We start from the raw sequence: 13,222 nt of genomic DNA, 5'->3' as shown, positions 1-13,222 counted from the left end.
GGATGAAGGGATGCTCAGGCTCCCCCCCCTCCTCTTCGTGACGTCAGCTTTTGATGATGACGTCGGCATGAAATCGGGAGCTCCGGCGACGCAAAAAGCCCGATTTGGACAAAACCGAGTAAGAGGCGGGGCCAGAGGAAGACGTAAACGGAGTCACCGGACTCCTGAGCCCCGGAGAGGGGAGGGAGGGGGGAGAGAAGGAGAGACGGTCGGTCCTCCATGCGGCGCAGCTCTGTGTGTTTATAAGTCTGGTACCTGAGGGAGACACCCGTCAGTGGCGGGTCGCTCATGTCAGCCGCCGCTCATGTCCAATATCAACCGAGAGGAAGGTGGAATGATTGATTCGTAGGGAGAAAATGGATCAGAAAAATGTTCATGATCGTCCGTCAAATACGCACTTTTTGTTTTGATTGACTCACGCGTCCAAACGCACGTTATCGCAACTGAAACTGCCCATCCGCAGCAGGTATTGCGCAGGTTCTGTCGCTGAATTCAACCTGAGATGGCGAAGTCAGATTGTCAGAAAAGCGCGGGAGCTGCGGCTGCGCGTCCACGTGTCTAAAATTAGATTTACCGGTGACCGAGTCCAGGACTGCAGGCGCGCCCCCGCGACCAGCGCACTCGGAGCTATTTATAGAGCGCAGACCTCGCTTATAGGCCCCAAAATAGACTGGTAGTAGAGGTGCGCTTCATGGGGTTGAGCCGAATACGTACGTGCACGTTGCTGCGCCATCGTCACAGAGTCTACACTGGCACAGTGACCTAACACAAATTCATTGAGAACCAAGAACCAGATGCCCCGTTACACGAACACAACTCAGTTTACTCTGCATGTCGGTGATAAACTCTACAATCATGATCATTTTATAAGGGACATTTTAGTGTTTAAATGCAACAGGGAACACCACCAACGTTACCACGACAATAAACAGCAAAGCTACTGCACAAAACAGCATCAACACCAGCAGCTAACACTAACATTGACAAGAGCACCACCACCAGCAGAAACAAACGTTGCCTATTATTACTGTGCAACAGCAACAATGCATCACAAGACCAGCAGCTGCCTGACAACAAAGGGTTAGACTCATAACAACCAGCCATGTCTGTGATCACAAAATGACCACTGGTCACAAAAAAAGTCTTAGTATTGTTCCATCTTCATCTCCAATGTGTCTCATTACCTGCGCTCACCAACTCCTTTTTTTCCTTGAGGCCGAACCTCCTGCTTGTTATGGCTCTTCTGCCTCTGTGTCATTCCACTTGTGCTTGACTTCCTGTCCTGTTATTAGTTTCTCTCAGTCTTCTTCGTCCATGAGAGGGCTTCTTCTCCTTTTGTAGCCTTTAATGATGACTCGGTGGACTGTCAGTTTCCTGTGATAAAATGATAAGAGCAGCTAGATAAGGTGACACATCCTGTCTGCGGTTGCTCCTCCTGGTTCCCATATATCGGTCGATGAAATAAGAACAGTCTCCTGTCTGATATTCAAACCTGTTTGCCTGACAACTGTCATTTAAATCGTCAGTTTATTTGTGATGTGTGCTGTGCTTACTATTGCAATGGCTGAGCAAGTTTAAAAAGAAATTTTTTTCATCATTAAAAAAAAGGGTTGGGGCTTTGTTCCGCATGCACATGCAGACAGACCCCTAGCCCCTCTTTTCCCTGCATGAGGAAGGTGCCCCTTCTTGAACCCATTTGTTTTCTTTACATTCTTAGATTCACCCAGGAGGATGAGGGTCCTTTCTTCAATGACCTCATCAATGATGTTCAAGAACTCTAGTTGAAGAGGAGATCTGTGGCCTGCTGGTGACGCTCAAGTATCCTGGGGTCTTGTTCTTTAGTTAGGGATTGAATGGAGCGACTGATGGATCAGTATTGAGGACACTGTGGTACAGAAGGAGCTGAGCTGAGAGATAAATCTATGGTCCACCTCTCACCACATGCTTTCAATTGTGACTCAAAGAAGAGCTGACGGAGATACAGATCAATAACCTCACACAAACATCCCACCTCTGACACCACTGTTACAGAAACACTGGCCCATTTTGAGGCACAAGGTGCCCCTGCTCCATGTTTGGTCAGTTAAGCCCACCATCCTTCTTCACTATTTACCCTTCTCACATGTTCCCCTCAAGTAGCTGCAGCAGGATCTGCATGATATCAGGCTGGTGGTCACATAGTTGAGTCAAATATTTCTTTCTCTCCTCCTTACTCTGATACAGCAGCGGAATGACTCGTCAGGTCTAAATTCACGAGTGCGGTTTTAATTAGCCGTGTCCTTGCTAAGAGTTGGTCATCACGCTTCACATGTTCCGCAGCAGAAACAAGTCACACCAGCCTGTTGCTATAACAGGAGCGGCGGTGTGACTCCACCAGTCGTCCTGCTGTGGACGGATGCATCATCTGGCTCCTTCATTAGTGCACGCCACTCCTAACAAAGCCTCTGTTCATGTGTGCGGTTCTCCACAACGCTAATGAGCGGACTTATGTTTGAGTCATGCTCTGTGTTTCAGGTACCAGTGGTGTGACGCTGGACTGACGCAGGCCCAGGTTAGAGTCCTCTTGATCTGTGAGGACGTGGACGTCATGGAGGAGGCCTCCGCCTCTCAACCAGGTAGCTGAGGTGACACCCTTCTGTGTCCCCTGTTTAAGAGCTCAGCCCTTACCACCATGAAGCTCATACAAAGCATATAGCTTCCAATGTTTTGTAGCTTCAGTTTGAGAGCTCTCTTGTCTTACAGTTATAATCTTGAAAATAAAGACATGCGGCAACATTTCATGAGACCAACAAAACACAAAAGATAAATCCTCTAGATAGATTCAGTTGCCATTTTCCTGACTGGCAGACGTCTGTCAACTTACATTCACCGAACACATCACAGGGATCTTGTTTCACTCTTGTTTCAGCTCATGACTGATGTCTGCCCTTGACTGTCTGACATGTGCCGACTAAAGCGGTCCTCATTAGACCCTTCCTCTCCTCATATGTTTGCCGTTATTTTCTAGATTCAGCAGCTACAAAGTGACAATGTTTTACCCAGCGCACACGTATGGCCATGTCACTTCTGTTGTCGAAAATAGCCAGCATCTTTATGCAAGAGCTCCCAGAAGAGACACAGTCAGAGCTGTTTGTTTGTCCTCCCAGCGGTGGTCTCTGAGCCACTTCAGGGTCCCCGTGTCCATTGTCGACTGCCGCCGATAATCGTCCCTGCCATTATGAGCGTGAGGTGTGTCGGTGTGTGGGCGGCCGCCCGGGAGGAAGATGGCAGTTGTTTGGAGAGCGAGAGGGGGGGCGTGAGACATGAGGGTCTCGTCTTCCTGTTTGAAAATGAATCCATTTAGTGTCTTTGTTTGCCAACCTCGTGTTTGTCTCAATATTACGACTGCGGCTCATTTGGTCCACGAAGCCTCTTCAGCACAATCGCTCCTTCATTAAACCCCAAACAGCATTAGCATAACTCATTCACTCACTTATGCGTCCTTTTCTCCTGCTCTATCATTCATTTACAAATCCGGAGTGTCACATAATCATTACTGTGCATCTCAACTCATTCTCTCGTGCACTTGGACATGATGACTGACACATGCAGCATCACCCACTGGGTCAGCCACTCTCACGGACTCGAACGCATTCAACCCTTCATCACATAACCCACTCACTCACTCACTCGTCTTATGACCGTGTTGTGTTGCCTCAGTCACACAGCTGGTGCAGCCATTCATTCTCTCATTCACTCGCATGCATTTTACTCACTCACTCACTCACTCACATGCATTATTCAGGTATGTCATAACAGTGTAAACATTTGTTCATTCACACTCTCATTCACTCACATGCTTGCATTTTACTCACTCGCTCAATCACTCACATGCTTGTGTTTTACTCACTCGCTCATCCACTCATATGCTTGTGTTTTACTCTCTCTCATATCATGTTGTCATTACCACAATGTAACATTCTGTCAGTCCCTCAGTCAGAAACAGTACTGTCATTCATGCTTATATGCACTCACTCACTCACTCACCTGCTTGCTCACTCACTTCATTCAGATCTGTCATTATCGTATGGTCATTTCACTCACTCATTTACCCTCATGCTTCCATTTTACTGTATTTTAACAGTCACTTAACCAGTCAATAACAGTATAGTCATTCATTCACACTCTCATTTACTCACATGCTTACGTTTCACTCATTCATTCACGTTGTATCAGCATATCTAATAGCAATGTAGTTTTCACTCATCACTCGCTCAATAACTGTGCACTCATTCACTCACCATGTCATTGTCCCAGACTGACTTTTCAGTCTTTACCTCGCTGGCTTATTCACTCATTCACTTTTGTGCAGTTGCACCCAAGGGTGTCACCAAGGATGAAAGGGAAAGTGTCCAAAAGGGTGGTGAGGCCAGCGATGTTGTATGGTTTGGAGACAGTGGCACTGAGGAAAAGACAGGAGCCAGAGCTGGAGGTAGCAGAGATGAAGATGCTGAGCTTCTCTCTGGGAGTGAGCAGGATGGATAGGATCAGAGGGACGACACATGTGCTCAGGTGTTTAGGAGACAAAGTCAGAGAGGCTAGATGGAGATGGTTTGGACATGTACAGAGGAGAGAGAGCCAGTACATTGGTAGGAAGATGTTGAGGTTGGAACTGTCAGGCAGAAGGTGGCGAGGAAGGCCCAAGAGGAGATTTATGGAGGTGGTGAAGGAGGTCACGAAGAGACAAGAGGAAGCAGAGGACAGGGTGAGATGGAGGAAGATGATCCGCTGTGGTGACCCCTGAAGGGTGAAGCCGGTAGAGAAAGAAGAAGAAGACTTCTGTGCAGTTGCACACACTGTTGACCAGGGAGTTGTGTTGTGGCGGGCTAGAACCAGGTGCAGCATTCACACAAACGTAGTTATGTTGTTCTAAACAGTTTTAGCAACTCTTTCACTCATTCATAACCTTGCTTCGCGAAGCCGCATGCGTCTTCAGAACAAACATTTCGTCTGACTGTCATGTTTCCACAAGATCTGGACACAGAACATTCTGGGTCCTCACTCCAGGCTTCAGCCTCGGGCAGCTGGCCCACCAACAGGTGTGACTTTCACACTTCAGCTGTGGACTTTGGGACGAGCAGCATGTTCCTCCACATCCTGAGTCATCGTCTCCTCACACAGTCATCATCAGCTGCAGCTCCTTCACACTCAGAAAGTTCTTGCCGATTAAATGTCAACTAATTTCACCAACAAACGAAGAGCGATGACCACCAATAAATAAGGGGACTGAAACTCGCGGGTTATTTTCAGACCTCTTGAAGGCTGAAGAGTGTTGGAGAGGAGGAGGAGCTGCTGAAGACCGAGTCCAGTTCCCGTGCTGGAGGTTAACGATGCTTGTCCCTTTTCTCTTTTCTTTTGGTCCTGTTTATTTTTACACCCAGAGAGTCAAGGTCTGTGCTCTGCTTCTTGAAAGGAAGGAGCTAATCTGTCGCCTAGCAACACCTCCCACTCCTGCTCGGCACAGGGACGGAGAGAGGAGCCGGAGTAAATAGACGACTTGAGGAAAGATGTGTAGATTTTGGGACAGTGTGGCGACAGTGTGTTGATGAAGTTACGTTAACTTATACAGCTGCTGATGGTTGAGCTAACAACAGACCATCAACACAAAATAAACATTGATTCATGAACACACACATTCACACTGAGATAGACTCCAAAACAGCAGCCACAATATCACCTGAACAACACCAAAAACACCAAGCTATCGGCAGTACGACAAAAACCTACAATGCATTCATAATACAACGAAAAAAAGCAACAACACAATCAGGCTTCCAGGCTTGAACCACACCCAAAACAACCACAATATACAACAAACACAAACAACACTGTGTGTGACACCAACAATGCAGACAACCAACACACAAGAATAACTTCCAACTGCAAACAACCCCTGAAAACGGACACAAACATGATCACATTATGAAGCACAACAAATGGCTACAATGGCAGATAACTTGTGTTACAGACCCACCACTAACACTTCCAGCTGAAGGCGAAACAAATAAGAAACTATCACCTGATACTGATGTGTCCGTCCTAACACGTTCCTGCAGGTACTGGGATCATCTGACTCCATGGACCAGTACGCTCCTACGTCATGTGATCGTGGAAAACTTCACACCACATTAGCTTATGTGACTTCAAGTGGAGTTCCACGGATGAAACAAACGTCTGCTGCCTAATGTTTTTGTAGTTTAAATAAAGTTTTGTACGAGGAGACTTTAGCTGCACCATTGGCTGACAGTGGTGCCCTATGGAATGAACCAACGAGGAGGCTCAGTAGGAGCCAACTGGCCCGTATGAAAACAGCTCCATAGCAATAAATGCTATCAGTAATGTCAGAGGAGACGCTTTATCAAACAACAACTTCGGGGAGCCTCTTCAGCACACACACTAACTTCTGCCTCAGTCACCCCTGTGTTTGGCTTTGTGAGGCTGCAGCCTTCGTCAATACAAAGTTTATTTTTAGAAAGCAATTCTCTGTGAAAAGTTTCTCCCTCTCCGCTGCCATGACTTATGTTTGAGTCTGCTCAAGGCCGCCGGTCGTCCACGGAGGTACGATGGTGACAGTGACGCAGTGAATAGCGGAGGTACTTCTATTCAAGAGCCAGTTGGCCATGAGAGGATGTTTTATACCTGAGGGAGGAGCGCCGGTGCTCAAGGATGAGTTTATTTTAGAAAGAAAAGCGAGTGGATGTGCGTCATGCCCAGATGATCATCTTCTGTAATTGTTATGGAATGTCTAATTTTGCTTCTATTTTGGTCTTGAAAGCACCTTTTCTCCCCGACTGTACTGTTACATACCAGCACAGAGACGAACGCTCGCTCCCCTCAGCCATTTGGTGCTGATGCAGGGTTGCCATGGCGACGTGATGTAGACGTGTTACATTATTATGAGAGAGCTCCTCGCAGCAGATCTTTCATTGAGACTGGCTCTGTCTCCCCTCAAATAACTCTCCGGTTCCTTTCACAAAAACACATCACCGAGTCGCCGCTTCAGGGTCGCTCATCATGGCCGACGATTCCGTGTTTGGTGCATATGTTGAAGCCGGCATATGGACGCGTTGTGTAACAGCGTAGGTTGATGTTATGACACAGTGAAGGAGGAGCAGATGTGCTGAATCGTCTTCACATCCTCGGAAAGCAAGTTCTTTTCTTAGCTGCATTTTTCCTTTCCTGTCCTTGAGTTACACAAAATGTTTGTCGCAGCCAAACGGGTCAACAAGTCGCCGGCTGGGTTTTGTTCCCGGCTTCCTTATGAAATCTGTCCTTCTATCAATAGACATCCAAAATGAGGCTCTCACAAACAGAGCTGTCAGCAGCGTGGCTTTTGTACCGGAATGGGAGCTGCTGGTTATTTTTGCTGCAGCTTGTTAGCCGGTGGATTTAGGCGAGGAGTTACTTGCCGGATGTAATTAACCCCGACTGCGAGACTGACAGCTTTGACCTGACTCAGTGGGCTGGTATTTTTAGTTTCACAGCAACGCATGCCTTTATTTTTGCCTGGTTTGTGGTGGCTACTTCATTGGTATTTGGAAACAATAGAAGTCAAAGTGATACTGTGCTTCTGTAGTCAGCAGCTTCTTAGCTTGACGTAACATTTACAAGTTCACTACAGCTGCCTCATTCAGTTCCACCATTTGTTTCAAGCTAAATTCCCTCCCTGGAAACAGAGAAAGCCTGACGCAGAAACGGAAGCCTAAAGAGATTCAAGGTTTCATCGGGAGTGACTTGAAGTACAGGATCAGATATCAGTGTACAACCTCCATCCCACCAAACTGCAGCCTCTTGGTGAGGGAGTCCATGATCCAAGGCACCATGCCATCATGTCCTCCATCTGTCAAGTGTTGGACGATTGGTTTTGAAAGTGCCAGAGATATTGAAAAGAATAAACCTGCGTCCAAACACATCTGAATATACGCTATGTAGCGTGTAGAGGATGGCACCTTTGCTGCCACACTGAGCAAAGTGTGGCTCGAGAGCCACGTGTGGCCATTTGACTATGTTTATGAGGCCCACAAGAGATCCAAGTGAAACCATAAAGATGATCATGAAAAAAAACAACTTGTATTTTATTGCCCCTTTTCATTTCAACTTAAAATGCAGCGTTCTTTTTTTTCCTTTGATTCATTTTTGGGAATTCTACTTGACCCTCAAAAATATGTTTATTTTCTCTAATAACAATAATAATAATAATATTTTTTTTTTGGAGAAAACCCTAAGTTGCCTTGGAATAATACTCCCACGTTCTGTTCTCTCATATTCATATTTGATTCAAATTGATTGTAAAATAAATCATTTACACTCAAACAAAAATTGTAATTCCCTCATCATATTAAAGCTTTCCTGTCCTTTTTACATCCCTTTTTTATTTGGCATGCGGCCCCTCGCAGGAGTCACAGTAAACCACGTGGCCCCTGTGGAAAAGTAACGGCCCTCCCTCCCTTGGCTTATGGCAGTTCTGGCCTGGTGTATAAACTGAGGCAGAGACAATAGGCGATGCCGCCAGCCACCATCAGCACCGACAAATCCAATCCAAATCCTTAATTCCAAAACCTTAGAAGCAGCTCAGACCACCTCTGAGTGTGCTGACAACCTGTCCAGGGTGTCCCCCGCCTCTCCCCCGGTGAAGCTGGGGTTGGCTCCCGCCGATCTCGACTGGCACAGCTGTGTGTGGGACTGCTCTTGTTTGCTCCTGCTAAGCTGCGCAGCATTGAATTGCAGTGTGAGGTGGCAGATTTGGAGGAACATGCCGACAGAGATGGGCTGGACCTGCTCCACATCTGGGAGGCTCTGAACAAAAAGGACAATTAAAAGCGTGAAGCAAATATCTGCTTGATAATCAGCGTCGCAGCAGGCAGCTGGGCGCCAGCTCTCCGCTGCCTCTGTGATATTGTGGAGCGCTGCGGCTCTACACCCACGCTGCCATAGCAACACGCCATCATTTCTTGGTAACCGCATTTATGCAACAAGTGAAGAAACAGAAGGTAAAGTGTCTTATAAAAACGGCTCTGAGCTGAGCTCTTACCTGGGAGTTTATCTTCAGTGTCGACTGACTGGGGTCACGTCTCGCGCATGTGTCACGCCGCCGAGTTTTTTAATTACAAGGTTGTTAATGGGCGAACTGTGACCTGCTCCTCTGCTCCCAGCAGCAACATCCAGCGTGTTGGGGTGAGATTACAATGACCTGAAGTAATGAGCAGACCCAGCAAGTGATCTTGGAAGTGGAGCGGGCCGATAACAAGCTCATTATTTCCTCAGTGAACATGAAATGACTGTTGAGGCGAAACATAAACACCAGTCGTCCAGATGATGCTGTGCCTCTCCTTGTGGCTGTTGCTAGGTTCCAGTGTGATGCTGGGATGTGGACAACTTGTGTCCTGCTGGTCTTCAGATGGAGGAGTTGTTGATCTTTGTCTTCTCAGTCATCTTTGGTTTTCATACTAGACCTGGATCATCTTAAGGCGATCCTTACTATAAACCCTGAAAAGTATTACCGCTCAGTGGTGGTGGCGTCAGACTGCAGACTCTCTGAGTTGCGTTGCTGCACATGGCATGTCAAGCTCTCCCTAAATGGGGGAGGTAGGTGGGCCTCCAATAGCATCATAGGTTGAAGCAGTAACACTAATAGCTTACAGGAGGGAGGTGGAGCGGCTGGTGTCCTGGTGCAGCCAAAACCACCCGGAGCTCAACGCCCAGAAGACAATGGAGATGATCATGGACGTCAGGAGAGTAACAGTTTCTCTGTCCCCTCTCATGTTGGCTGGTTCGTCCATTCCTATTGTAGACTCCTTCTGCTTCCTAGGAACCACCATCACTGAGGACCTCAAATGGGAGCCAACCATCAGGTCCCTCATCAGGAAGGCCCAGCAGAGAATGTTCTTCTTGAGGCAGCTACGAAAACTACGACTGCCGACGAAGTTGCTGGTGGAGTTCTACACAGCCATCATCCAGTCCATCCTCACCTCCTCCCATCACTGTCTGGTACAACAGCAGGGACAAGAGTAGACTGCAGCACATCGTGCGTTCGGCTGAGAAGGTGATCGGTTGTAGCCTGCCACCTCTTCAGGTTGGATCAATAAATTTGATTCTGATTCTGATGTAGTACTAGTAAAGAGAGAAGGTTCTCATGAGGTAGCAGTAGGAACGGAAAATTCTCAGTTATGTCGGTCAAAGTTGCTGCAGCATATCTATGAGGTCGCAGGATTGTAGATGTAGTAGAAGTAGTAGTAAAGTAGTATAGTAGAGGTAGTAGTAGTAGTAGCAGCAACAACACTAGTTGTTCATTCCAGTCACTGAAAAGAGCTGTAGTAATAGCTCAGTATGGTAGTATTGTAGTCATCGTGATAATAGTACCTGTGCCAGTCACAGAAGCAGCAGCAGTGGCACTAGCTTTGATGGAGGAAGTATTTGCGTTGAATCAAACGATGGCTTGTCACCAGCAGGAAGAAATGCCGTCGTGAGTCGTAGCAACATTTACTCGGGAGCGTCAGGCTGTCTTGCTCCAACACGCGGTCATGTCAGGAAGGGGTTAACATGTGTCGTCTTCAGCTGAAAAACTCAAGTATTATTAGAAGACAGTAGTCAAAGTGTGAGTCAGACTCTGGAGAAAGTCAGACACTCATGTGTTATTCAACAGCTCCTCTGCTGTATGTCACAGTCCATCTCCAGACGCTGCCTTTCAAACACAAACGGCAGCAAATGTTTGCTCCCATTGATGCCATCAGCCGTGTTTGTTTATGTGTAATTGTTCTGTCCTCTGACCAGCCTCTCCATACGTCTAAATATACACAGCAGCAGCAGCAGGAGAGAGAGAGACGGGCAGGAAGGGAGACACGTCACCACTCATTTACACTCCCTAATCACTCCCTATTGACAAGCTTGTTTCACTCTCCCCGTCTGCCTAATGAGCTCAATTGGGAGCGGTGGGAGTGCAGGAGCAGGGAAGTGACACTCCAGCACACTCCTCCATTCATAAATATAATACCTGCATTGTGGTGTGGGAGACAGAGAGGGGAGGGGTGGGGGAGAGGAGGGGGTCATTGAGAGTTCTTGTAATGTGAGAGAAGATGAAAGCAGCAGCAGTAGATGAGCCCTCCTTCAGTCTGTGTGTGTGTGTGTGTGGGGGCAATACACTCCTAGTGAGGACCGTACGACTTTGCGGGGACAGGTAGGTGGGAAGGTTAAGCCTCAATTTAAGGACGAAGACTTCTGGTTAAGGTTAGGTTTAGGGTGAGAGGCTGGGGAAAGGGTTATGTCACCGAGAAACAATGTCTAGAAGTACATGTATACATGCGCATGTCACTCAGAATCTGAATACGGGTCATGAGGAAAAATGCTGATTTGTGTTTTAATAATACAGATGAATGAATAATGGTGAACTTATTTTTCATTAAAATCAATACCTTTATCAATGATCATTTTTTAATGTGGCTAAAGCATGAAAAAAAGCTATTGATAATGAATGATCATATATAATGATATATATTATATATAATTGTTATATAAGTATAATATTAGTAATAAAATAATAATTATAGGTACATTAACTAAGAGTATTGGTGGAAAATTACACATGATTATATTAAGCATATTAAATTATCATTTAATAATAATAAAAACTAATGTAATAATATAAAAATATGGATCATATAAAATTGTGAAAAGTTGGCAATATAGAGGAAGTGGAATGAGAGATTCTAATCTGGATTAGAGTGGTGTAACTAAAGAGTGGTAAAGAGTGTGTATTGGGGTCAGGATAGTAACTGGTTGTCACCGTATGCAACATGAGATCTACAAAGTTTTGCACTGTAAACAACTAAATAGGACTTACAATAGGGTTTACAAAATGTGTGTGTGTATATATATAAATCTTCATCCTTGATCATCCACCCTCATCCCTTATCACCTTGAGGATGGTCTTCCTCTTCTTAGTCAGGCCAATGAAAACCTCAGTATCTTCACAGGTAAGATTCATGAGTGTGAGGAGGACTTCAAATACAAGAGAAATAGTGAGAGATTAAGAGACAACACACAAAGAACAGGGGACGGGATTACAGATTGAAATAAGGATTGAGACTACACATCGGAATTATTGAAGTAGAGCTTGTAAATGAAAGTCAAAAAACGATGGTAGGATTTGAGTCGGAATTGTGCTGGGAATTCGAGGGAGAAATGTGTCAGGAGTATCAGTATATCGAGTACAAGGAGCAGGATTAGGAGGAGCGTGTATGTACAGTCATGAACAGAAGCAGAAACCTGAGAGGAGGAGGAGGATGGTAAGAAGAGGTTTGGGATGAGGAGATGGAGGTCAGGAGTTGGAATAAGATTAATAATACTGACACACTTCCGGCTCTCCGGGACAGGACCCCGCACAGGAGCCAAACTCAGGTGTCCATGCCAATAAAAAAAATAAAAAAAAAGCAGCAGCGCATGCATCACATAACTTGCTGGTGCCACCCGAAACTCTCCTCCCACCGCGTGTGTGTGGGCACTGCCACTCTCCAACACATGGTGCGCCGTGCGAACACCCACACCCTGCACTCACACTGGCACACAGACCTACAGACACACAAGCATGCCTGAAAAGCAACACAATCAAGCTGCGGCGGGGAAATGTCAGGACGCGCACGCCTCCCACCCCCATCACCACCACCCAGTTCTGTCCGCGCTCATCTCCATCACCGTCTTCTGAAGAGACGCCAGGTTATGTAACACCAAACCAAGACACCAACTGTGACGGCTGCAGGGTCGCAGGGGTTCGGGGAGGCGTGAGCTGATGTGCTGGCTGTAATCTGAGCCAGGCTGCCGTCACCTTGGCCTCCCACGGACGTGGAATAGGAGGTAAACTTAAAGAAATGGTGGCTCACCAGGGTTCCAGAAGCTGCTGGTGCTCTGTGGAGGAGAGCTGTGTGCTCTGCCGCCCCCTGGTGGCCGCGCACCGCTCCTCTGGTTACATAAACCAAGGGCTGCGTGTGAGTCATCACCCCCTAGTGAGGACAGATGGGAGTGTGTGGGCGGAGCCAACGCTGGTGGACCAGGGCTTTCCCCTCGCTTCTTACCCCCCTTCTCACCCGCCCCTCCCTCCTTCCATCGTTTTATTTTGGGTCAGCAGAAGAAGAGAAATCACAAATGTCAGAGGAAGTAGACCAGCGATCTTAAAGGGCCCTGATCCTCTCTC

This window comes from Synchiropus splendidus, chromosome 11, assembly GCF_027744825.2.
Source record: "Synchiropus splendidus isolate RoL2022-P1 chromosome 11, RoL_Sspl_1.0, whole genome shotgun sequence".
In the NCBI taxonomy this organism is placed as follows: Eukaryota; Metazoa; Chordata; class Actinopteri; order Syngnathiformes; family Callionymidae; genus Synchiropus; species Synchiropus splendidus.
This window is presented reverse-complemented; position numbering follows the sequence as displayed.